The sequence below is a fragment of the Dunckerocampus dactyliophorus genome, chromosome 14 (genome assembly GCF_027744805.1).
Source record: "Dunckerocampus dactyliophorus isolate RoL2022-P2 chromosome 14, RoL_Ddac_1.1, whole genome shotgun sequence".
NCBI classification, from domain to species: Eukaryota; Metazoa; Chordata; class Actinopteri; order Syngnathiformes; family Syngnathidae; genus Dunckerocampus; species Dunckerocampus dactyliophorus.
In genome coordinates, this window is record NC_072832.1 from 6825205 (window position 1) to 6851034 (window position 25830).

The 25830-nt window shown below is 43.2% G+C and overlaps 1 protein-coding gene and 1 long non-coding RNA gene across 3 annotated transcripts in view; one reads left to right on the forward strand and one right to left on the reverse strand.

The window, feature by feature from the left end:
• cdh11 (cadherin 11, type 2, OB-cadherin (osteoblast)) overlaps positions 1-24274 on the reverse strand; it is an 89030-nt gene extending 64756 nt beyond the window's left edge. For both annotated transcript variants that reach the window (XM_054798259.1, XM_054798258.1), the window contains exon 1: positions 23929-24274. The gene's annotated coding sequence lies outside the window, so the exon portion shown is untranslated. The remainder of the gene's footprint in view (positions 1-23928) is intronic.
• The window catches only part of LOC129193719 (uncharacterized), a 61295-nt gene extending 36419 nt beyond the window's left edge, over positions 1-24876 (forward strand). The window contains exons 4-5 of the long non-coding RNA XR_008573598.1: positions 21408-21506; positions 24540-24876. This is a non-coding gene — a long non-coding RNA (uncharacterized LOC129193719). The remainder of the gene's footprint in view (positions 1-21407; positions 21507-24539) is intronic.
• The last annotated feature ends 954 nt before the right edge of the window (positions 24877-25830 follow it).

Below are 25830 nucleotides of genomic sequence, written 5' to 3' on the forward strand. Positions count from 1 at the left end.
TTCATGCTAATTTAGCTAATGTAATTATTTCCTCTGATTGGAGTATCTGTCGGCCGCTCAAGCGTACTGTAAACATGGAGATAAGCGCCTTGTGAGCGCCTACAAGCTCACTTTGGCGCTATGATCACAAGTCATCGGTGATCAGATGCTTTTAAGTTTGAGTTTCATGCTGTTCATGTTTGTTGGGTGCTTTTTCCGTCTCTGGAAGAATACGTTCATATTTCTGCATTGACGTGATGTTAATGTTCTTAATTGGAAAAGTTAACCAACTATAGGAGAGTGTCTTTCTAGGTAGGGGTTCCGCTACGCCTGCGCCTACGTCACTCACACTGTACACAGAACACATAAAGGACATAGAAAATATGTAATAACTTTAAATACAATAATTAAATACTCCTTACTTATATCCCTGTTTTTGTCTTGCAACTGGAAGGGGCGTTGCAAGGGAGGGAGAGACATGCTTATTGGGAGGAGGAAGTCTCAAAAATGAGACCACTTGGCTGCTGAGTTGCCACTGTCCATTTCATAGGAGCAGACCTTTCACATGTTCAAGGATATACCATCCTTTATCCTGGATGATGACCCTGACCGTCGAAAGGCTTAGACTGAGCATGCAACCAATCTTGGTCGGCATGTATCCACTTTCTGAGCATTTTACAATGTCTAATGTTATTTCGCGTTTCACTTTCACTTTCCTTTTCCATGGGCACTGCGATCAGACGTCTTCCTCATGCTCGGGACACATAATGATGAGAAAAAAAGTTCACTTAAAAATGAACGTTAAGCGATCTACGACTATGTATTCTGCATGCACGTGACTATTTCTTTTTTTCTTCATTATTAATCATTTATGGGAATGTGTACGTAATCATGAAACATTGGAACACAAGGACGGCCTGTATAAATAATTGATATTTTTGTCTCGAGGTGCGAAAGCAAGAGTTTCTATCGTGATTACTGTTTGGTAGTTAGCAGAATTATGCAAAATTTACGCAACGTATGCATACATGTATTAAAGAGCCATTAGGTTAGGGTGAGGATCTGGATAAAGGTCTGGATAGAGGAATTTTGTTTTTTTAGTTTTGGGATTTTGTCTCCGCCACTTATTAAAATGGTACAGACCCGTTCTTACAGCTTTCAGCATAAAGTTAAGTATAAAACAATGAGCCAAGCAAGCAACCATGATAAGTTGGTGATCCAGAAGGGTCCATATATTTTTTGTTTCCTTTTTGCTAAGTATGTATGTTGTTGGCCTGCACTCTAATCAGCATTCACGTTGTTGGATATTAAGCTCCATCAACATCACATGCTAGCCCACTGGTTATGAAATAGTCCCACGCTACACTTCTCACTCTTCCTGTTTTGTTTTGATTCTTATGTCAGCCCATTTAGGCAGAAAGCTACAGTATAGTAGTTTGGCCTGAATTAGTTGTGTACCCTGTTGGTCGTGGTTAAGTTGTCATTTCAAGGATATGACAAAGCCATGACCAATGATTGCAACGTTCTCTCCTTTTCCACATGAGAGAAAAAAATCCCAACATATATAAATCGTACCCATCTAGTGATAAGCTGTTTCCCTACAGACATTTTGAAGTCAGTCTTTTTATAGAATCACTGATGTCACTGCACCACGTGGATGGAAATAAGTGTTCCTCACACACTTAAAGGTGCGCTTGTCTTCTCAAGACTTGACCTAGTTTTTAAGTAGACTACAACTCCTCTGTTTTGCTCCATTATTTATTCTACAACTCCACAAGAGTAGCCAGCAGGATTTGCATTTAGGGACATCAGACTCCTTTCTTCATCTTTATTAGGCACACCGCCTTGGTTTTGGCCTCTGTTCTGCTGTCAATGTTCTCATGGACTTTGTTCCCACAGAGTTTGGCGTACAGTTGTCCAAAATGTCTTACCAAGATAAAGAATGAAGTGCAACTAAGGGCTGTAGTCCGACCTCTTTTCGACTCATTATTGTGCAATGGAATCTGCTTAAGTCGTTATTATTACAAAAAAGTGCCCGCTTAAGTCGACATCGTTTATATGGACTGTTTTTGTCAACATAAAATGTGAGACACCAAAAAATGCAATGGCTACTTTTGGTGTTGGCTATGCAACAACCGCTTATGTTAATGCAAGTCAGCTGGTCTGAAGGGGCGTGGAGATGGATGGCTTCCACTGTAGTGCTGAAACATACTGTCTCTGGTATGCACGATAGTCCCCTTTAGTTGGCAGATAGGGTTCTTACACAGCTGTGTCCTTCATACTGATGCGGTGATGAAGACGAGGCCTGCAGTTGAACACGGGGTTTCCTTGGCACAAACACCAACTTTGCACTCAATAAAGCAGGCAGCTCCCTCAGCTTGTGAGGTGCATACAAATGTGCACAAGAATTTTATTGAGGCAAGAGAAAACCTAACATGACGAAGACAAGATGCAAACTGGGACCTCATCAAGGGAGTTGATGTTTTTGACGGACAAGCCTTCAGTTCCGACCTGTAGTTGGACATTCTTGTCTTAAAGCGAGCCTCGGCACTGTCCATATTAATACGTACAGGGCCTTGAAATGTTTGCATTAGTCACAAGAAGAAGATATGAGCGACATCGGCATGGAATGGAGAGTCAGACTTTGCTTAGGTTTGCACTGCAGTGCCAAGAAGAAAACCACACGAGCTCATGGAACCTTTGGGGAGGGGGGGCGGCAAGGAACCCCTCTTATGGAAAACTCATCAAATTGTGATCCAGTCAAGGCCAAAGCAAACATCTGCTGAAATGGCAGCAAGGCAGGTGTGTGTGTGTGTGTGTGTGTGTGTGTGTGTGTGTGTGTGTGTGTGTGTGTGTGTGTGTGTGTGTGTGTGTGTGTGTGTGAGAGAGAGTGTGAGACTGCTGTCAGACCCGCTTTGTTTCTGCACAACTTTTCACAGCTGCTAAACCTGCATCGCACGCATGCACACACACACACACACACACACACACGGGTCAATATTGCCATGAACAGCAAAGTGCTACCATGAGTTTCCATTCCTTTGCTTCCCTTTTTGGACTCATCTATATTTGCAATCTTACATTGTTTTTTCCCCACTCTGTTCCCAATTTTGGTCTTCTGCGTCGCCTCAAACGACTTACTAATGTACCAACCGAATCGTGACATAACTACTTCCTGATTTGGGCAGTTGGAGACTAGAGTTATTGCAACTACTGTCTCTCTAGCTACTGTATCTACCATCCTTAAAGCTATGTTTCCCTTTAGAACTCTTCTGCTGGGCCTTGCAAGTGGAAAAATAAGTTAACAATTGTTATTAGGACATAAACGTAACTTTTACAACAAAGACATCTTTCTTTTGGAGCAATTCCATTATTTTCTTCCATGTGTTAGTTTTCCAGTAGGGGCAAAGTCGTGATAGCTCAAGACCACGTTGTTCAAGGTCTAAGTGGCAGTGACTCTACTCATATTGTGATGTGTGTGTGTGTGTTTGTGTGACCTGCATGGAGTGTGTTGCTCTGCTTATCTTCACTCTTTGGCCCGTTTAGGGTTTGTGCCTCCAGGCGGCCATCTTTTATTGTCCTGCTACAAATGGGCCATGTAGAAAAGCCAGCCACACACACTATGAGGCGCGATTTCTGGGATGAAAGGGTCACTGTGGTGCTGCACTCGACAGCTAAAACACACAACACAAAATTCCCATCGGACAAAACGTTCCTTGTGGCTAAAACCTGGGAGCCTGAACTGTTTTAAGCTTCACACACACACACACACACACACACACACACACACACACACACACACACACACACACACGAGTGGATTAGGCTCATTTACAAATGTATGGCTTTGCCACACCGCCATTAGCAGAAGTAGTGGGAGTGCACGCCAATGAATAATTCAGTGGCAGCATAAGGGTTAAAACGGGCGGAAAATACACTTGTTAAGGCCTCAATGGAGGCGGCCGATAGAGGAAGGGCAGACTGCTTGTAAGAAGGTCTACACGTTCACAACATTTTTCTAGTCACAAGCAAACTTGTCATTTAAACCCTAAAGAGTGTATTTGACTTGACTACTTCTACAGTTCATGTTTAATGGAAGATGGGACGTTATGATGCTTTGTGGTCTGTATGAAAACTTGGATCAAGTTTACCAATTGTAAACCAATTGTTGGTAAACCAATTGATACCAATTGTTGTTTTTCTCAGTTTGATGAAGTTCTGACCTTTTATTCTTGGAACTTGAACAACTTTTCTTCTGCATATCCTTCCAAACAAACCAATCCTTCCAACAACCAATATGGGCCCGTGGCATATTCTACAGACATCATAACAACAAAACTACAAAAAAACAACAGCAGAAGTTGGGGAAAAAAGAACATAAAGGCAAATGGAATGAGAAAGTTGAAATGTTGCTGCTGGTCATATTAATACTGTATGTTTTGTCACCAATAACACAAAGCTGACATGCAGGCTGTTTTTTCTTTAAATATATAGAACCTGTGAACATATCTACATGGGCTGGTTTACAAAAAATATATATAAAATGTCCCCTGAATCCTTTGGGGTTTTTTTTTGATACAGCCCAAGGTGGAAAAAGTTTGGACACCCCTGCTCTATGGGATACGTTGTGGTCCTCTAAACAATGCAGTTGAAGTTATCAATGTAAATGCATTCTTTTTGATACAGCTCTTGTATTGGCTGTTATTATTAGATGTATCCGATGGCGTGGCCTGTCTGGACAGCTGACTCAAAAATTGTTTTTAAAGAAATATATTTTTGGGTCTCCATTACTGCAGTTCCTCAAGTTCCCTTTAGTTCCCTTTTTTCTGAATGCACCCAGATGGAAATGAGTGAGTGTGGCAGGCCTGGTTGGTGTGTCTTTGTGCATCATTGCTTTAGACTAACAACCCCCCCTCCCCACCCAAATACCACACACACACACACAGACACACACACACACACATTCAAATTCTATGGAACTTTTTGTGGCTCATACCAGATGTTCCTTCCTCAACGTCTCCTTTTTCTGTCCCATTTCCTCCTTTCCTCCGCCCTCATTCACCCGTTCCTCTATATTATTTGTTCTTCTCGTATCTATTTTTCCTTCTGCCAGCCCTTTTGCTATCACATTTCTATCCTTTTTTCCTTCTCATCCTCTTCCATTTCGCTTCTGTCACTAACATCCTTCCTTTCATTCTGTGCAGCACTTGCAGTCATTGGTGGGAATGTTTGTACATCCCATTTTTTCGTGACTCTACTCTACAGTTTCCATTCTCAGTGTTGCACATGTGCATGCCTACTTTTCATTCAATTTTATTTTTGTGGCCGTCATTATACAAATTCAAGTATCTTTAAAAAAAAAATAAAAAATCTCACATCCTCTCATACTCGCTGTCATTCTCTCTGGGCTCCTTTTTCATCTGTTTGCCGTGATCTTTCACTTTTTTTTTTTTTTTGTTAACGCCCCCAGCTGCCTGGAAAAAGATCCTCTAGCGTCCTCAGTGGGGATAAACTAATTCAAAACTCTCCGAGCATGAACCAGCAAATGTGAGAATGCAAAACAGTAGACAGGAGACAATTGGGAAAAAGATGGAGGGATGAGGGGATGCTTGAAACACCTTTTCATTTTAACTCCTCACGGGGGTTGCAGGCGGAATCTCTTATTATTCCGACATTATTCATCTCCCCGGATCATTTTCTTCCTCTGTTTTCTCCCAGGATGTCTTCTCACCTCTTCCGAGTTCCGCTTTGGAATTTTGTCTCCACTCCACATTGACATACAGTATCTCGGCGTTTATTATTTTGTTCACCAACACCTCCCATCAGATCGTTCCCGTTTGCCTATTTTCTGCATCTGTTGGTGCCAAACATCCAAGTATTGATCCAGCCGCCTGTGATACGTCACCATGATTGACAGATCCCAATTAGCTTAATCTTCCCCCTGGGGGAGCGTTGCAGCTCCGTGGCTCATCTGGATACAGCTGTCCCATTATCTGACGGCTGACACCGTGACCCCTGGGAGCCTCTGGGGGGAGGGGGGGCTCTGGAGTGGGAGCTGATAGCAATGTGGCGACAGAGAGGTTAAATACATCGTTTTACCTCCTTCTTCCCCTCCTTTTGGGAGAACACGCTCCTTTTCTGATGGACACACTCAAGCAGAAAAAGTATTAATTCTGAGGAAGATTACAGTCAAGGCTCTTGCGTACGCAAGCAGTGTGTGTGGGATGTTGGGCCCTCTCTTTACATTTGGACAGCTACAGAAGTGCTTCCGCTGGCTTAGAACAAGGTCAACTGATGTCAGTGACTAAAAACCTTCTAAAAATGTTAAAACCTATACTGCGTTAACACAGACCTGCAAGCCGATGTGCAATGTGCATTACAGGCCAGTAGTTGGCGATGTCACTTTGTACAGAAACCCTACAAGTATATGCTAATGCCTCGTCCATTGGAGAGCTTGGTTGCATCCAGTTAGTGAAGGCTTTGACATAGTGTGACCCTCCAAATGGCTCCAAACGCCTGATCCTAACTTTCGGAAAAACCTGTGGAAAATACTTTTTTTTTTTTTTTTTTTTGGTAGTGTGATTGTCACATTTAAATGGGATTAGGTAGGGCCTCCAAGCTATCGACCCATTGTGTTTTCCACTCCATACCTCCAAAGTTGTTATTTTGTAGGCACGCTTCTGAAAAATTAAAGAAAAAAAAATCAGACTTTTTCAATGTATTAAAACTTCTATTCCTTGATGTCGGTAGCACTAGGACATATTCCAAAGAGCCCAAAGCCATGCTTCCACTCCAAATGTTTCAAGGACAGCTTAACATTTTGTTTGGAGTTAACTTTTTTTAGGCATTTTAGCCAAAAAAAAATCCCAGATTTTAAGGGGCTAAGCATACTTAAGGAAATTCTCAATATGCATTTAGCACACACTAATAAACGTCTAATCTCTGACGGTTGAGAGGAGCAAAAGCAGAGAGACATCTTTTTAGTGGCTCAATGCGTTTCATGTGGATAAAGATTATTTAGTATTTTTCTGCAAATGAAAAACCATGGGATGAATTTCCAGCCCCTTTCCCTTGACCAAGGTGACTGGCACGAGATTTGGACTTGGATGCTACGCTTGGCACCTATAGCTCCAAAGTTTGCTGAACATGCGACACACAGTTTTGTATCACATTTTTCACACCCATATTCAGCCTCCAAAGCACTTTGTGGTTGGAAACTATTTAGAATTTGCCATAACTTTTCAAGCTCACCAGATGAGGTGAAAGCGAGTGACCCGGTGCACTTCACGAAGGTTTGTTACAACACTGGCGTCTCTTTCTCTTCACTCTGAATGAATAGGAGGTCAAATCTCTACGAGGATGTTTCACTACAAGATCTCTGTCCTCTGGCGACCGCATGTCCACTCCAAGTGTCCTTGAGGGAGTGAGTCACCACACTTCCTCATCAGCTCCCTTTTAGCACACTGAAACTCATGCAAGACGCCCCCGCCCTAAGCGGGCCCAGATTAGCTTTGCTCTATTGAGGACGCAAGGGCCAGAACAGAGGCTCTCAGAGAGAAGGATTCTCTAAGCCCCCCCCATCCACCCCCTGTCCGCCTAAGATCCAGAAAGTGACACTGCGTTTATTCTCGCATTAGGCCGACACGACCCAACGGGCCTGACATCCAAATTGGGAGGCGAGTAGTGATGTGTTCACCTCTTTAATAGCTTTGAAACATTTTTTATTCATTAGCGTTAATGCTTTTGCTGCGCATAAAGTAAAGATACTCTCGTCAAGCCTCGTCAATATTTCATGCACGTTTCCAGAACACCTCAAGATGGGCACAGCTGCACAATAAACAAAAACACAACTGATCACATTCTGGATTGATTTGACCTTCGCCTCCCCCCCGCATGTAAAGTATTTAATTTCCACATGTCATTGATCATTAGTAAGTACATGTCAGGGTAGCGAACAAGCCATGTTGAGTAAAAGGTCTTCTCCATTTTGTTTTTTCTAATTGTTAATGGATTGTTTGGAATTAGCACCACGATGGGATGTTGGGGGAGGGGATGGAAGCAGCAGGGAAGAATTGATTAGCAGCGTTGCACAACATCATGCTAGCCGTGCATGTTTAATGACCCTAATTATCCCGCTAAATGACACTCCCCGCCCACCCCCACCTTGCACACTCCAGTCTGCGGGACACCGGAGGACACATGGGTCATTGTCCTCACTCATGAAGCTCTATCTTACCCCCTCCTGTTTTCTCTGCCCCCACACAATCATCCGACTCCAAACACGGGATGATAACAACCCCCGCTAGCCGAATCTCACCCCCCCATGCCTGCGTGGTCCAGGTTGACAGAGAATCCCTTGTTATAGCGCTGGGCCGCCATCGCATACCTCAGCAGGCTTCTAGAAGCTTCTCTCAGCACCACATACGTCTCAATGAAACTCATTCCTTCCGCCAATTAAGGATCGTCTCGGCGCCGCCTCCTGGAGCTTTCCTGTGCGCCTTTTGTTGGGTTTTGATTGATGATGAGATGTTGAATTAGAGCCAAAAGATTCATTTCAGTCGAATGGAATATAGGACGCTTGGATTCCTGGGAGATCTCACTCCCACCATGTTTGTGAGGTTTTCTCCGTTGTCTTAGAGGATCAACGCAGCTTTAGCAAGGACCATTTTTACCTCCATCAAAGCGAGAATGTGAGGGGTATTGTTTTGATCATCTATAGGTTTGTTAAGAAATAACAATTTCCAGGAAACTGTATGGAGGGTTGGCTCCATACCAAATCACCAAACGGAGATCCAAATATGGATCGAGTCAAAGGACTCTTTGCCCTGATTCCCAGATTGCAGATGGTATCTTTATTGAATCCTGACTGTTAAAGCCGAGATTTTTCCATTTTTTTTCCCAGTTGGCGGCTCTGGATAGAACAAGAATGGTGGGGGGACCCAGTCATCCTTCCACTATTCCACCTTCAAAGTTACTGTCAGCCAGCGCAGTGCCAAGTGTCACACTTAACAGGGAGTTACATCCCCACGTACTCGCTCCTACGTGCAAAAATGGGGACAATTGCAAGAGACAGCACGCAAACCCCATAGGAAGAAAATTGGGATGCAAATTACTTTCTGTGTGCACGCAGGAAAACCTTGCACGCAGCCAGGTAGCAAGTGTAAGGCAGAGGAGGACTGTGTGTGTCGCAAGTTTAAAAGTACATTGCCCGGCTACAGCAGCGGCTCCTTCTGTGGACGCATGGCGGCTGCTCACATGGCGTATCTGACATTAATGCGGCTCTTCCCGCTGTGCACTCTGGTTCTCCCGGTCACGATTGCCGTAGGAAGCCAGTACGGCCGTGTTGCAATCAAAGTGAGTGGGCTTCACGAGCCTTGTATGATGCTCACACATGGTACGTGCCCAGTGAATGAAACATCCGACAGCCTTACATGAAGCACACCAAGCACGCACAAGTTGCACGCCCTACTGTAAAAGCTACCAACGGAGGGTGAGCGACAAGCACGTGGGTGTCACGAATCACTTTCTCCCCAAGTACGACACGCTTGCAGCCCCTCTGATACCCTACTTTCTCTACGTGCTGGCCACGACCAACATATTTCCCAAAAATTGTGGAGCCCTTGCATGTGGTAACACGTACGTCGGGATGGAACATTCTGTTGAAAGCAATTCTGGCCGTCGGATAAGTGTTTTATACGTTACACCAGGCTCCATAAAATTGTAGATTCTGTGTAAAAAAGCAGGCACTGGTCTAAATAGGGCTGCGTTCACACTGCAGGATATGATGCCCGATTCTGATTTTTTCTTAAAATACGATTTTTTTATGTGGTCGTTCACATTACCATAAAAATGCGGCTTGTCAATGTGAACGCAAAGCAAAACCACGACGTCACACGCATTGCCGTGTGTTTACGAAAGTAAACAGTCCCTATCCTTAGCACGTTTGACAATTTCAATGATGTTTTGCAACGGGGGTCAACATTTTCTCAACCAAATGATTTCACGTAGGAGATTAGGAAGAGGGCAAGACTTTTGGCGATGGCAGTTTGTGGAGAACTTGCTGTGACGTCTGTTCCGAGGAGTGTGTGGGTGGATGTCGGCGTTAGGAGTAGTGGGACACTGCTGTGAACACTTTTTGAAAATAATTTTCGGATGACAAGAAGAATAACTTTTGCCTACATCTTTGAATACTGTATCTTTTTATCAAAGTCTCGCATGTCAGAACATGCCTTTTTGATGACGTATAGGTCAGATATATGCGACCTGACTGTTCAGACTGCAGTAGATCAGATACATATCGGATTTATAGTTACATACGTACGTCGCATTAAAAAAAAAAAAAAAAATCGGAAGTGTACCGTTCACGCTGACATGAAAAAATCAGATACGGATGGCACATGAGCAAAAAATAATCTGCAGTGTTCCCTCGCTCTATTGTGGTTCACTTTTCGCGGATTAGCTGTTTCTCCGAATTTTTTTAGAATTTATTATAGCGTATGAACGCTGTCACAGGCCGAGCTTGGCCCTTTTAAGAAGAATTGCACTGTGGGAAGTTGAGTGTCTGTCTCTTGCCTCTCTCGTCTGTCTGCACTGCCCATTGTGTTCTGCTTCCTGACCGGCTGTCGACCATTGTCAATCAATTTCCTTCATGCCGCCCTGCCGTGTCTCCTGTGTCATCTCTAGCTTGCTTGCTAGCTTGTAAGTTAGTCTTCTGTTCAAAGGAGGACTGCAAAAGGAGGAGTACTGCAGCAACATGTTTTAACAAGGATACAAAAACTGTACAGTACAGCGGAACGGCGCTAGGAGAAAAAGGCACGGTCACATGAGTGAAATAGGCGTGAGGGACTTATTAATTTCTTGTGTCCAATCTGTAGGTTGATTATTAAAAGTCAAACGATGGTTTGAACTTCTTTAGTACACTTTTAAGAGTAACTTTGGATGGACATATAAACAGAACATTTTGCTGTGTCCAAAAAGCATCTCAATGAATTTGAATATTTTTGAAAGCTGATTTATTCCAGTAATTAAATTCAGAGAATGCAAATGTATGCAGCGAATAAAACCCCAAATTCATTATCTCCATAAAATTTGAAAAATTGTCAAAAATGTTATTGTAGACTGGAGCTTCACAATCGAATCAAAAATTACCAGCAAAAACTTCCTGAACCGTACATTTGTCTTTTTGTGTTAACTGAACTTGTGAAATCAAATACATTTAGCATGACATTCAGATGTACTGTATTTATATGCACCTGTATTTAGTGTGGAGCGCGGTCCTCTCCATGATGCTTGAATTTTAACCCTCATGTTTAAACTCCGCCTCGCAGTCAAGGTGCTGTCAACAGCATCTCCTCCACCTCCACCTCCACCTCCACCTCATCAAACAAGCATCAAAGCACTCGCTTTGAGTCAATCTGTCGGCATCAGAAGGATAAACAGAGTATTGGAATCTTCACAAATGAGATTCTGTTGCCTCCCGAGTGTCAAAGCAGCACACTTTTCTTTCATGGCGTCCTTTTCATTGCTCTCGCGAAACCTGTTGACGCGCCGCTCGCTTTGCTCTCAAGGCACACCCGTGCGTGTTGAGCAAGATAATCGCCTGTGTGTTGAATAAGCCATCTGAAACATTTTGCCCATCAAGAACTAACGAGAAGCACCGCCGCATGCAGTACACACCTTCTAAGGGCTTGGCACACACTGGATGTACTTCACAAACATGCGCTTCATAAATGGCTGACGTCCTTTTCGATGAGGATGAACGCAGAAAGCAAAAACAGCGGCACATGCAAACAAAGCCTGATTTTGTGTATATCACCTGGAAGCAACACAGGTGGCAGGTTTTAACTCAAAACCAACAAAACAATGCTGCGCCACCTGAAACCTCGGAACGGCTCTCGGCTCTAGTGTACGTTTTTGCAAACAAGTAATTTCCCTCTGAAAAACAAAGTGACATCACCAACTAGCGATGCATGCATACTATACTGGTTTCTGTCATTTTTGTCCAGATTGGTGGAAACGGAAATTGTTTTGACAACGTTGTCATCTGCACTTGAAAATCTCTTGTTTGCCAGGTGGTTATCCACCAACTCTCACAGTTACGACCTTGCCAGTACGCTAACATTAACAATGATGGCAGCATGGGCACGTCACAATGAATATGAACAGCTCGCCAACATTTTGCCCCAGCTTGTAAACGGTGAAAACACAAACACGGAATGAAAATGGCTCCAAGCGCGTGTATGTTCAAGAACTGTGCATTCCTCCCAGGAGAAATCCACTTTGTTTAATATAAAGCTACACAGCGTGTAGTCATGAATAGCCATTGGCAAGCATATCAAAATAACTGTAGTTTGTATTGATGCAGAAAATTAGTTGCTTTGGCTGCATAGGAGCTCTGTATACACTTAAGATACACTCTTGTGATATGTGTACATAGCCAAGTGTCCAGCAAATGTCCTAGCAGTCCTGCAGGAGGCAATGCTCACTGCTTCTCTTGACTGCAAAGGTCAGAGCAGTCACACTTCAAGTGAAACCCAAAGAGACGAACAGTATGTTTTTTATATATATATAAAGGCTGCAGCAGAATCAGGCAAACGCGTGCAAGAATGGGGTAAAAAAAAAAAAATGCTGTCTATGGCGTGAAATAAATATAGTCCAGTCATATTCGATCATATTATGTCATTGTAAGTGTCACAGAGCATGGAAGAAGAGAAGTAAGGAGGGAAGGGGGGGTTAAAAGGCAGTAAGTAGAGTGGAAAAAGAATGGGGAGAGAAAATGCATTGTAGGAGTTATTGATAACAGACACGGCAAGGACAGAGGCGACTAAAGCAACAACACACAGCGAGATGGAGTGAGCTTATTATGGTGGAGAGGTCAAGCATGCAGTAATGCCCTGTCTTGTAGAAAAGAAAACGCGCTTTGTGAGTGAATTGTTAGTCTGTGCGTGTGCGTGTGTGTATGTGTGTGCACGCGTGCGTCCCTCCCTTTATGGACATGCAGTGTGGACCGAGCCAAAACATCACAAGACGGCAATAAAATCTTTTATTGTGTCAATGCTGAGAGACAACCATTCACGCTATCTGCTATGTATTGTCTGTCAAAGAAAAAAAATGATATTACGCTTAATACGGGTGCCACTGGTCAAGGTGTTCCAACTCAATCAAAGAACAATTTGTGCGGCTTGTTTGCACCGAGTGTTCTGTTATCTTTCTTAGGCCCTGTCCACACTAGAAGATGTTTTTTTTTTTGTTTGTTTTTTTTGGCAGGTTGGAAAATATTTGCGTCCACACTGTGCCTGATTAGTAAGTAGTTGCATCCAGACAAGAACGGGTCACTGAGTGAAAAAGATGTAATACACAAGGCATACACCTGTACAGTATGTGTGGCGCTGTAAAGAGACACGCAGACGGAACCACACAACACACCAATGACTCTCTGTATACAAACTAAACCTCCTGTAATGGTCTCCAGCTGAATAGAAAATCAAATGTACGTATAACATATCTTAAAAAACATAATATACCGTAAATTCCAGTATATAAGCCCACTACTTTTTTCTTAAACTGTCAACATTGCGGCTTGTACAGCGGTGCGGCTAAATTCTTATGTCGTGACACCTCCTTTACTTCAGAACTGCTACTAGTTGTTTACATACTGTGCCGCTCGCGAGTCAGTGAGGAAACTGTAGCTCTTTCTTTGGCAGGAGCCAATCAGAAGCTATCAGTGCACTCATGACAAGCTTGTCAACCACTGGAAATCGCAGGAGGTCATTATATATAACAGTACAACAACATACCAGTCTGGCTCACTGTGTCATCTTCCTAAGAACATTTCACTAACACTAAATTCATCACACAGCAACTTAACACTCAAAAGGTGTATGTGACCAATATACAAATGTACCAAAATGAGTTTGAAAAGAAAAAAAAAACAACTTTTAAAGTTCTCCTGTAATCCATTGTGTCTGAGCAACACGTTCATTGGAGAGCTGCAATGATGTCAGCCTCCCTCTGGGCTCTGGGTTCCGGTCCTCTGGCTCTCTCTGGTGGATGGAGGCAGCATAGCAGGAGGTGTGCTGCATGCTTAGCTCGAATGTATTGCTGTGTTTTCATTTTTGAGTAAAAGATTGTACACCGAGATGTCATGCGTTTTACACATCTGATAGACCACCCACTAACATTTTCGTCCAGTCTTGTCTTGTCAATGAAAACTCAGTCATGACTTGTCGCATTTTAGTCATCAAAGAGCCATGTTTAGCTCGTCATCGTCTCGTTTTCATCCTGGAAAAAAGCTTCATTAGCGAAATAATTTAGTTTTCATCATCATCATTTCATCATTGACAAAAACAACACAGCTCAGAGGATTGCTATGATAGGCTGTGATGCTTTGCTAGTATTGTATTTTGATGTGCAAGTAGTGCCATTTTTTTGAATATTAGCTTTTAGAATTTTTTTTTTGTTTTAGTTGATGTTGGAAGACAGAAAGCGTTTGTTAGTGCAGTCCAACTATTTGTCCAAGTTGATTCTGTGATAGAAGCATCTTTATCTCACGTTTTAACATGCTCCTATATGACCTTCTTCCCTTGAAGGTTATCAGCGATTGTGCGCTACAAATGTGCGCTACAAACTGCACACTGTACCCACGGAAAGGTCACGCGCACACACTTCACCTGGACGACCTAACAGCGCAGACACGCTTCACCTTTACGTGATGTAAAGTGTTGCATCAGCACCACCAGGCAGCTGTAATTAACATAACCACGTTAGTTATGCTAATTAAACACACACGCCAAAAAGTGTGTGTGTGTGTGTGTGTGTCTGTGTGTGTGTGTGTGAAGACATGGAGCCCATTAGCTTATTGATCGTAAATAAATCCTAAAGTTTGATTGTTAATCATAAAGTTGTTTATGACATCATCCCGCTGCTGGCTTTCATTGTAATGAGTGGAGGTTGTAAATCATAAGAAGATCATCTTAAAGAGAAGACAGCTGTGAATGACTGCACACACACACACACACACACACACACACACATGCTGTTAATTATTATCGGCAATAATGAGAAGCAAACGACTCATTAAATCTCTCCTTGACCCGCATGCTGCAAAGCCATTCTTTTCTATCTTTTCCTTGTCCTCGTCTCGCTAACTCCAAACCAGGAGCCCTTTCAGCTGTGAATTATTAATTGGCATTTAAGCTAGCCTCCAAATTCTTTCTGACCCACATCTGGAGGTTTTTTTATTTTTTATTTTTTTATTCCTTCCCATCCAAGCGGCACAGAGTGTCTGAAATGCAAATGAGGTGAAGTGTCTTCTTGACCTTCGCTCCAACTGGGGCGTCCCTCCCTGATGAATTCCGTCTGCTCAGGTAGAAGACACTTAAAGACAAATGCTGTGTCTGAAATGGAATGCTTCCTTCAGGACACTAGAGTAAATATACTGTATGCACTATGAACTTAGTTCCTTGCAAGCGCAAATTTTGACATCCGTTACTGTTGTTGCACACTTACTGGAAATGATGGCAGTATTTACCTGCTTCTTCTTCTCTCCTTTGTAATGGTGAATTGCAACCACTCCATGGACCATTATCGCAAACATTTGGATCGCTCCATAAAATTTCTGCCAGCTTTTTTTTCTCCATTGTACAATAATTGAAATGAATTAGTTCTTAATTTTTCTGGCTTACGTGCATCCCCAAATATAGATAGATAGATCTAGATAGATAGATAGATCTAGGTGGATGCTTTATTGATCTCCAAGAGACATTCACACTTTTCCAGCAGCTCTGCAAAAATGTCATCCATCCATCCATCCTTTTTCTATGCCGCTTATCCTCATTAGGGTCGCAGGGGTATGCTGGAGCCTATCCCAGCTGACTTCGAGCGAGAGGCGGGGTACACCCTGGACTGGTCGCCAGCCAATGGCAGGGCACATATTGGCTAAAATGTCATAATAAACTTAATCAAATAAGCACAAAATAAAATAAAACAACCAACCCAACTCGAGTGTGTAGGGATGTCCCTATCCACATTTTTTGGCTTCCAATCCAATTCGATTTTTTTTTTTATAGTCTTGCCCAGGGGTCAGGAACCTTTTTGGCTAAGAGATCCATGAAAGCCGCATATTTTAAAATGCATTTCTGTGAGAGCCATATAATATATTTTAACAGTGAATCCAACTAAATGCATGCATTTTTAAGCAAAACCAACAATTTTAGAGTCTCTGAATTTATTCTTTTTAATAACGTTGTTATACTGAAGCTAACCGATAATAAATAAAATGCGTCTTATCATTAATGCTACTTCTGGTGCTGCGTGCTTTTGCACCGTACTACATACTTCTTTGTCAAAAGTGTTGGCTCTACAGAATGAGCTAGCCAACTATCTAATTAAAGGAGGGAAGTTTACTTCTTGACCTCTCAATGACCAGGGTAGGCTACTGCATTATCCAGTAATAATCGAGTTTTGGTGTCTGACCCGGAAAATATCGGAGGACGGCCGGCATTGGCTCTGGCCACCCGCCTTGCACCACAAAATGGATGCATGGATCATCATCATGTACAAGAAAGTTATATTTTGAACGTTCTTTTGAACACTGATTTGTGTGATGTTTTACTTTAAAATGTCAGTGAAAAAAAATTGTATTAAATACATTTTATTGTGTTCAGACATGTCTGAGAGCAGATGCAGTCATCAAAAGAGCTACGTCTGGCTCCCGAGCCATAGGTTCCCTACCCCCGGTCTTGCCGATCTGATCTGATCCGATCCGGTACCGACCCTTTTGTTACAAACATGTTACAAACATGAATTTGTGGAATTGAATATGAATATGAAAATAGCTCATCAAAGCATTGAAAATAATCTAACCAAATTATTGCTGAATTTACTTTTTTGTTGTACAGCATGACCAACAATATTGTTTGGCTTTTGGAACAAACCTCTGTGAGTCAGGTCCCTAATCTAATCAAAGAGCTAATAAAAGTCCATCCAATAAAAGATAACGTTGGAAAAAATGGGGCGGGCAAAATACTTTCATGGTAGGACTAATTTGACATGGTTATAGATCAATTTGTGGTGTGATTTACAATATGACTTTTTTTTTTTTAACAAACTCTCTTCAGCGCAATAGTAATTTATTGACGGTCCCTAATATATACCACCGGCGGTTAGAGGAGCACTTCCTGTGCACGCAATGGCCAAGGTGAAACCATTACTCACATAGGGGTGGCAATAAGTTGATACCTGAAATGTCTGGATGGCTAATGGAGTGGCCGGAGAGTGACCAAGGGTGGCTACGGCCACCACGTAGCTGCGCCACTGTGTTGCATGGTGGTGTTGCGTTTTCCTCTTCTTGTGGGGTGGGAGTCAAGTGGCAACCAGGTTTGAGGCGCATGACTGCACCTACCATGGTGGAGTGGGCATCAGAGTTACAAACGTGATACGGCAACCAGATCGGCCCCATCTCGTGGCGGAAGCCGATATTATCTGATCTTCAAAAATACAGCAGATTGGCAGCCGATTGCGATCATGAAGATCGGATCGGGACATCCCTACCAGTGTGTCACAAAACAGATTACACCGGATTACATGCACCCATACAGTGACCTAGGGTGCCTTTTCCTTGTGGGGACCCGCCAAAAATGACCATAAGACGACAAATGTCCTCACAGTAAAGACATGAGCACACACACCAACACACTCAGAAGTGCCGTAATCAATATGGCTCCCTATCTGGGCTAATCAATTGTCATTCTAATCCGCTCAGTAAGGCTGTTCACACTGCCTTCTGATCATCAATAGCCTAATCAATGACATCGCTCCTTAATCCTGAATTAGCATCGATCACCGGTTCACACTGGCAAACAAACACACACAGTTGTAAAAAGTCAACATTTAAGCGTTTAATTCCTCTTGAAGTGGCGGCATCCTCGCTTGAAATGACTTCAGCGTGACCTCTAGTAATGACAGTGAGGCACACACTCATGAATCACGCGCTTGACGTTTGCATTTCTGCCAGAAATGAAGAGAGAGAGAGGGGAAAAAAAGCATGTCGGCTTTTATTCATCTACTTTGTTCTAGTGGCGGGTCACAGAGTTTGGATCAGAACCGCACATTCAGAGTGAACGCAGGAATCAGGTCACCGGGAGAGAAGAGTTCAGATGCTGACGTCCCCGCCCCTCCCGGGTGCCGTGATGCATGGCAGATGTTCTGTTGGACGGCAACTTGTCTAACAAACTTGTCGCTGCTTCCGTGTGCCGAGCGGGACGAGCCCGAGTGGACTGGAAGGGAGGGCTGGCCACGTTTGATGTGTAATTCCAGTTCATGACGGCTGTAATCAGTCTCAGCTGGTATGGCCTCAGACAGATCATCTGCTTCTGGTGCTGCAGTACCGGTGGTTTTAGACAGGGGGCGCACCTCAGGTAATTCCTAGTTCTCCTATCTTGAGTTCGTCACAGGTTTTTAGCGCTGTGTAACACGCTACCAGCGGGGTAAGAACGAAACTTGCTCGAGAAGCATTGTGCAGGGCAGAAGAATCCACTAGTCGTCCCTCACTACATCGTGGTTCGAACATCGCTCCCGCGTGGTAAAGCAAAAATTAATTAATTAATAAATGATCGCTGTTTCGTGGTTGACTATGGCTTATTAGTCAAAAATATTGAAAGACAAGTTATATGAAGTATTGTGGTCATTAAGCGTCAGGATGTTACATTGATGAGAGATGACGTTCGATGACATTACCTCCAGTCGGCAAGCAGTCAGCCTTGGCGTGGCCGACATGATAGAGTGGGGAAAAAAAGTTTTCCCATTCCGTGTGGCAGTTGTATGTTTTTGTCTTGTTACTTTATCCTACTTTCCCACTCTGTTGGAAATGCTTTCTTAAGTTTTGAATGAATAAATTGAAGGCTAACTAGTGAGCTCGATAGCTTGCTATATTCCGGCCATCTCTTGTATCCCTGCAGTGATCCGGTAGCCTGCACATTGCAGTTGCCCAGTGTGGTGTCAACAAAGAATAATAAGGAGGTGTAAAGGTGACTATAGGGGTTGGGTCTGGAACCAATTAACCACGATAAGTGAGGGACGACTGTATGTCCAGCTCACGCACAGCTACACTGAGGAAGGATAACATTGCTTATTAGTTAATGTATGCACTTCATTATGTCTCCCAAGCGTAGAGAAATGCCCACCGATATTGGCTGCACTTTTGGTCTCAACACAGGACCATCCGGGACCATCATTAAGGATAAAGATTGAATTGTAACGGCTACCTGGTCGTGGTAGGGACGACGACGAGGTGGTCGATCAACAATCTCTTTGTTGCAAAAACAAAAGAGGCTACAGTAGGGCGAACCACGCCAACACATGAGCAAACTCAACTATCATCTCTGCACGCAGCCGTCCTCCTCGGCCACACACAGTCAAGAGCCAGTCCGTCACGATCACCGCCTCACAGACGGACACTCGGAAATCACAAAAATACACAAAACGCTACACACTTCTTGAGCATGTTTAAGGATCTCGTAGGAATGGATGTTGTTTGTGTAACCCAGGGACTGTCTTTAATTAGACCTCTAACTACCCACATCAAAATAATTGTCTTGTAAAAAGGAGCTGTTACCATGGTGACCCCAGACCACCTACTTTAGAATGGTCTGGATTAGCTGAGCCAGGACAAAGTTCAACCTCATTGTATTACCGCACTTAAAGTAACACTATGTAATAAATGAACCTTAAAATAACCACGTCAAAATACTGTAATTGTGACACTAACTTGTAATAAGGATAATAGCATATATGCTGTTACCATGGTTAATGCAGACCACTACTTCAAAGTGGTCTGTCATGGTGATGGAGCAGCCCACATAGGACAAAGGTCAACCATACCATACCGTACTGCTGCACTTAAAGCAATACGATGTAACAATCTGACCTTTTAAAATTACCTTGTTAAATCGCTGTGATGCGAACTTGGCTTGTAAAAAGCACAATAGCATCGCTGCCGTTGTCTGTGATCATGGTGGACCGGTTCAGCCTCATTGCACTGCACTTAAAGCCACGCAATGTAACACTATATATAACGTCACCTTTAGAATGTTATCACTTGACCTGATAATATCTTCGTCAATATCACTTTGGTGCTAACTTTGCTTGTAAAAAAGCCAGTGGCATATTCTTTGGTGTATAAATATCGGTGGATCAGCCAGGACACCGCTTGTGTGCCCTTGCATTAATGTGACATGAGTGTTCATTGTCATTTAAGATGATATAATAATGTTAGACTGTAGATGGGCATGGTTTGCATTTATTTAGTGTTTATTTACCCTACAGGGTTACCCCGAGGATTTTTTGAAGCTGTGGTGGTGTGGTCGGCTGCATGGGAGGCAGACTGCCGCCGCTGTGGCGTGCTGTTGCGTTTTCATGATACTTGATATTGATATTTGATATTTTATTTCAAACTAATTGTGGTTAATATGTAAATAATAGGCTATATATGTAGCACAGGGGTGCTCACACTTTTTCAGCCTGTGGGCTACTTTTAATAAGTCCATGTCTCAAAGGTGTACCTCCTACTATGAACATAGAGAATAATATATTTTGTATATTTATAAATAGGAGTATTTATGCACATTTTGTACATGTATATCAGGGGTGCACACAATCAAAATGATCTACCTCTTACTATAAAACATCTACAGCATATATAAAATCTACTTTGCAACTACTATACTAAATACTAATGATTCGTATTTCACATCCACAGATTCAAAGTTTAAAGGCCATCAAAATAGTTGATAGTTACATTCAGTTAGCATTCGCTCTGAAATATTACAGATACTGTATACGGGAGATGAAAAGGACAATGCAGAAGACAATGCAGCCGAAGTCAAGCCGACATATTAAAAAGCTTTTCGCGATGGGCACATTTTCCAAATTCATCGTGAAATAGTAGTGTGACAAAGAACTTGTAGAAAACACCCATTTCTATAGTAGAGTTCATGGCGTGAAGTGCAGCCATGAAACAATTTGACTTTTTTTTCTGCATAACTAGCCCATATATTTTGTTATAGGCATTTTACAGCTGATCGTAATAATAAAGATGAAAGATGCATTATCCGTGTGTGGCTGCAGACATATGTTCTTCACTTTTTTTTTTTTTTTTAGCCGCCGAGGCACAAGTGAATCAGGATTATGATGTGGGTGACATGTGACCCACACTACTGAGGGTGTAATGGGCACCCTTGATATAGCTAATGTCCATTCTTACACCATATTACTTAACATTGTTTTCACGTTATTTTACCGCGGTGCTGCGCCAGGATCCATTTACATGTAGCGGAAACCCTGGCCGAACTTCTTTACATATGCACTGTTGTTTTTCATTTAAATGCAACTGTCAGGGAACCCCTGGATGAAATGACAGTATATATTTCCAGGTCCACCGTGACTAGCCAACACCTGGATGGATGTCTCATCAGGAGCAGACAAAGCAGTCAGTGTTGTGTTCCTCCGGAGGCCCACTAAAAGGATTGCAGGTCAGCAGCACTAATTACACGCTCCTGACACTTCAATCTGCTCCACACCACAGATTACTCTTATAATCCCATCGCATCAACACGGGGAAATTATTATTACACATCTTCACATATCTGGCAGGGAGGACATGTAATGAAAGATTGATGTCATTGTGGGGGCGGATGAGAACGAGAGACGGGTCAGAGAAAGATAAGTTAAAAAAAAATGCATCGCAGGGACAAAATAGTAGAAGTGTAACACCCCCTTCCCTCCTCCCTCCTCAGTCTGGGAGGTAACAGAAGCCAGTCTTCTCCAGACAGACTGGACTTGTGTGTTAGATTGAATCTGGAGTCCCTGGGGAGACCAACTACCTCTCCATCTCTGAATCCAGCCCTCTGGGGAGGATGAGGGGAGGAGGTGGTGTTAGGTAGTGGGGGGAGGGAGGTAAGATGGGAAAGAAAATAAAAAGAGAGACTGTAAAAAGTGCAGAGGGCTGCAGCAGCAAAGCCCAACAGCTCCCTCTGTTGTCACACGAGGAATGACACCCCTTCCCAGTCATTCTCCTCTTCATCTTCCTCATTTTAACCTCTCGCTGTCCCACGTGTGCGTGCAAGCCTTCACTTCCCCTTGTGAGGAGCAGCAGCTGGTGCTTGATGAAATATAAATACAGCGATTACAGTGTAATAAATGGATCCCTTCATCCCTCCTCCTCCTCGTCCCAAACCTCAGCGAGCTCCAGCACTTTCAAGTCACTCCAGTGGGCGGGGCTTGGAAGAACCACAATAAACGTGTCGGGAAATCTTTGAACGAGTCTCAGCTGCGTGCAGATTTGAGAGTTAAAAGTACAAACTGTCAGTCAAGAAGACCACAAAGGAGAGTGATGGGATTTATGTTGAACGTGGTAGGAGGTGGAGTTTGGGGGGGTGGGTGTCTAATTACTGCATTGTGGAGTGGGAGCTTGTGGTGCAAAAGTGGCACTGAATAAATACCTTTATGTGAAGAAATAAAATCAGTAGGCACCTTGAACGAGTCGTCACTCATCCGAGTGATGAGTGATCGATTCCTAAGCTTATCGCCGCTAGTAGAAGGAACTCGGAAAACAACAAAGTTTTGGGCAATTTTTCGCCAGTGTCGGGTTTTTAAACACTTTTTAAGCAGCACACAGAACTCCTACAAGTGTTTTTGCAATTTTTTAAAAACGTTTCAATGAAATGCAACAATTTTTTTTTTTTTTTTTGCATACAAAAAATTCTGTGCCTTTCACACAGAACCTGATGAATGTGCGTTCACTAGCAGATACATAGACGACGTCAGCGCCAGCGTTTTGGTGTGACGTCAAAGAAACACTTTCAACACAACAAGGCTCGATGTTAAACTTGAGTCCTGTTTTTTCAGCGTTGCCTGACACACAGACGCCGTCCGACACTACATCTGAATCAGGAAAATGACCAAGTGGATTTTGTCCCCTTCATTTCTTATGGAAAAAAATCCATCATTTAACGGCAGCGTCTAAGTAGCTATGCTCTTCTTCTTCTTCTCACTTGACCGACCTTTCGTCTGGCGGCGTGACCTCCTCTCATCTCTCTCCAACTTAAACAGCCTGACTCAAATAAACATGGACACGATGAGAATTAATTAGCAAGCTTAAACCCTTTAAAGTGGCCCCAAGAAGAGGAATGGGCTCATAAGTGATGAAATACGGCCGCTTTGGACGCAAGGGGAGAAGCCAATTGCAACTTTGAGAACCATGAAGGGAGAAAAAAATCACTTCTGTTGTCGCTGATTAGCAAACAGGGAGCGGGAATACACAATGAAGTGATGTCTGCACTGGAGCAGCAAAGCCAAAACACTGCTCACCAAAATAGAAGCTTTTGTCTCACTAGAATCTCACCCAGTAATTACACACAGCCCTGCTTTTCGCTGTAACCACAGGAGTTTAAAATGAAGTATTGTTTGCTAGGTGGTCCCCTCAGGACAGAGGAGATGAGATGAGAAGACCAGCCCCAAATATCTCTTTCTACGCCCCTGTGTGAGCTTACAGCTGCAAAAATCATCTCCAGTCTGGAGGAGAAGACCACATCCTCCATCTTTCTTCTTCATTTAGTGCAACAATTGCACTCTCACTGAGCTCACCTCTCCATCCAAAGATGCTTCGGTTTAGATCCACAAGTCCAATACGGGGGGGGGAAGAAAAAGTTGTGTTGCAGTAAGGGGAGATACTAACACACACACTCTCACAGGGATCCCTCATCCACGCTTCCACATGACAATCAATCTCAATTTGTCCCCTAATGCATCCAAACATCCTCACAATAATCATGAATGCGCCCACAAGGATCCAAAGTGGCAGCGCGCTCATCCCGCGGAACATTCCACATGATCCTGCTGAGCCTCTGCAGGGACCAAGTAGTGAATGGAACATGTTTGGATAGTGCTTCTTACCTCCGTGAGTCCGGTCCGGCCACAAAAATCCTCCAAGCAAAAAATACATACGAAAAAAAAGAACAAAACATACCAGGCGTCACAACATCCGCAGTCCACAGTCACCCCCTCCCCTCTGAAAAAATCTACTTTTTATCCACTGGAGAGTCCCATTGAATGGTGGTTTTCTTTTTTGTTTTTGAGGGATGGGGAGGTCTTTTAATGGAGGCTTCCGAGATGCTGGATGCGTCCAAAGAGGTGAAGGAGAATAGAGATGTCACAGGAGCATCCTTCTCTCTCCTCCCGGCTCAGGTCTGGAGATGCTGCCGTCAATGAGTCTGTCCTCCCGCCGAGAGCCTCGGACGCGCTGTGAGGGAGAGACAGAGCTGTGAGGGGGGAGAGAAAGGAGAGAGAGGCTACTGGAAGAGAGAGAGAGAGAGAGAGAGGAGGAGGAGGAGGAGCAGCAGATGGGGGTGCACAGTACCCACAGTAGCTCTCTCTGCACATTTGTTTTGTCTTCATTCATTCTTGTAGTCCTCTGATCAGATGCAAAAACTACAAAAACATAGAGATTTCTATTTCTACATATGTTTTATTTTTACGTTTGACATTCTCTCAACTTTTTGCTGCAGCATGAAAAGCCATCAGCAGGGATTCAACAGTTGCTCGTCTGGTCTGATTGGCCAAAAGCAAGCGGCCAATCGCACCAAAGCAGCCCGTGAGTGGGTGGAGCCTCTGCAAGACCCTTCTACCCCCCAAGCGCTGATTGGCTGAGGATGAGGTGAGTGTTTCAAATATCTCCGAAGGAGGTGACACATGACACTGTTGCTGATGCCTTTCTATTCGACTACTTTGAGGATTTTTATCATTTAAAAGCATTCTTTTTGGTCGTCATCAGAGGAAAAATGTATTTGTGTGTCCTGAAATCCTATCAGATCTCATTCATTTCTTGTCTGAATTAAACATTTATTGAAACAAGCCATCCACTGATAAGCATGTACAGTAGATCCCCACATATTCACGATCAGCATTCACGTCCGATCGAAAATTATTATTATTTTATTTGTGGAAGAACCTGCTCATTTTTGTTTTTTATATCCGAAAGTAGGCTGTTTTTTTTTCTTCTAAAGTTCGTAATAATCTATCAATATGTGATAACGCATAAAAATATAAAGCATACAAGTACAATGTAGCGATGTAGCGATGTGAGTCCTGTGTGGTTACGGAAGCTAGCTTCTACAGGAATCGTTCTTAGAATCTAGCCTGTTGTGAGGCAAAGATACGTTAATATACTGTATGATCATAAACCGTTCAAGCAGTGTGGATTATGTAGACTCGGCTTCTCTGACAGCTGGAACAACGCAGCAGCCATTGGAGCAGTGGCGCCACGTATCCCCGCCAGTCGTTTTAGAAGGAGATGGAAGCGCACAAGAGATGGCGTGGGTGTAGCGCTACACTGACGAACAGGGTAAAGGCTCGATCGGGACTCTGATTCCATTTATTATATCGATCATCTTTCATTATCACTCATTCGTGGTGAGTACCTATGTGCTGAATAAGTGTGTGAGAAAAATATAGGGCTTTAGCCGAGATTGTGCTTCGGTGCATTGGGCCTCTTAGCTTCTTTCTTCGCGAGCTGAATCGAATCTGATAATTACAATAGTCACTTTTATTGCAAATGTTGATCCAAATTTGAAGGAGAATGTCAACGTCAAGCTAGCAAGAAGGTTTGGAAGGGAAGGAGCAAGCCGGGATTGCGTACGATGGTGCCTCGAAGCAGCATTACACACACACACACACACACACACACACACACACACACACACACACACACACACATAATAGCAGGGATCTACTGTATCTCAGAATTTTGTGAGTTTTCTATTTTTGCCTGAAATGCAAAGAAAATGTTGATGCAGTTTT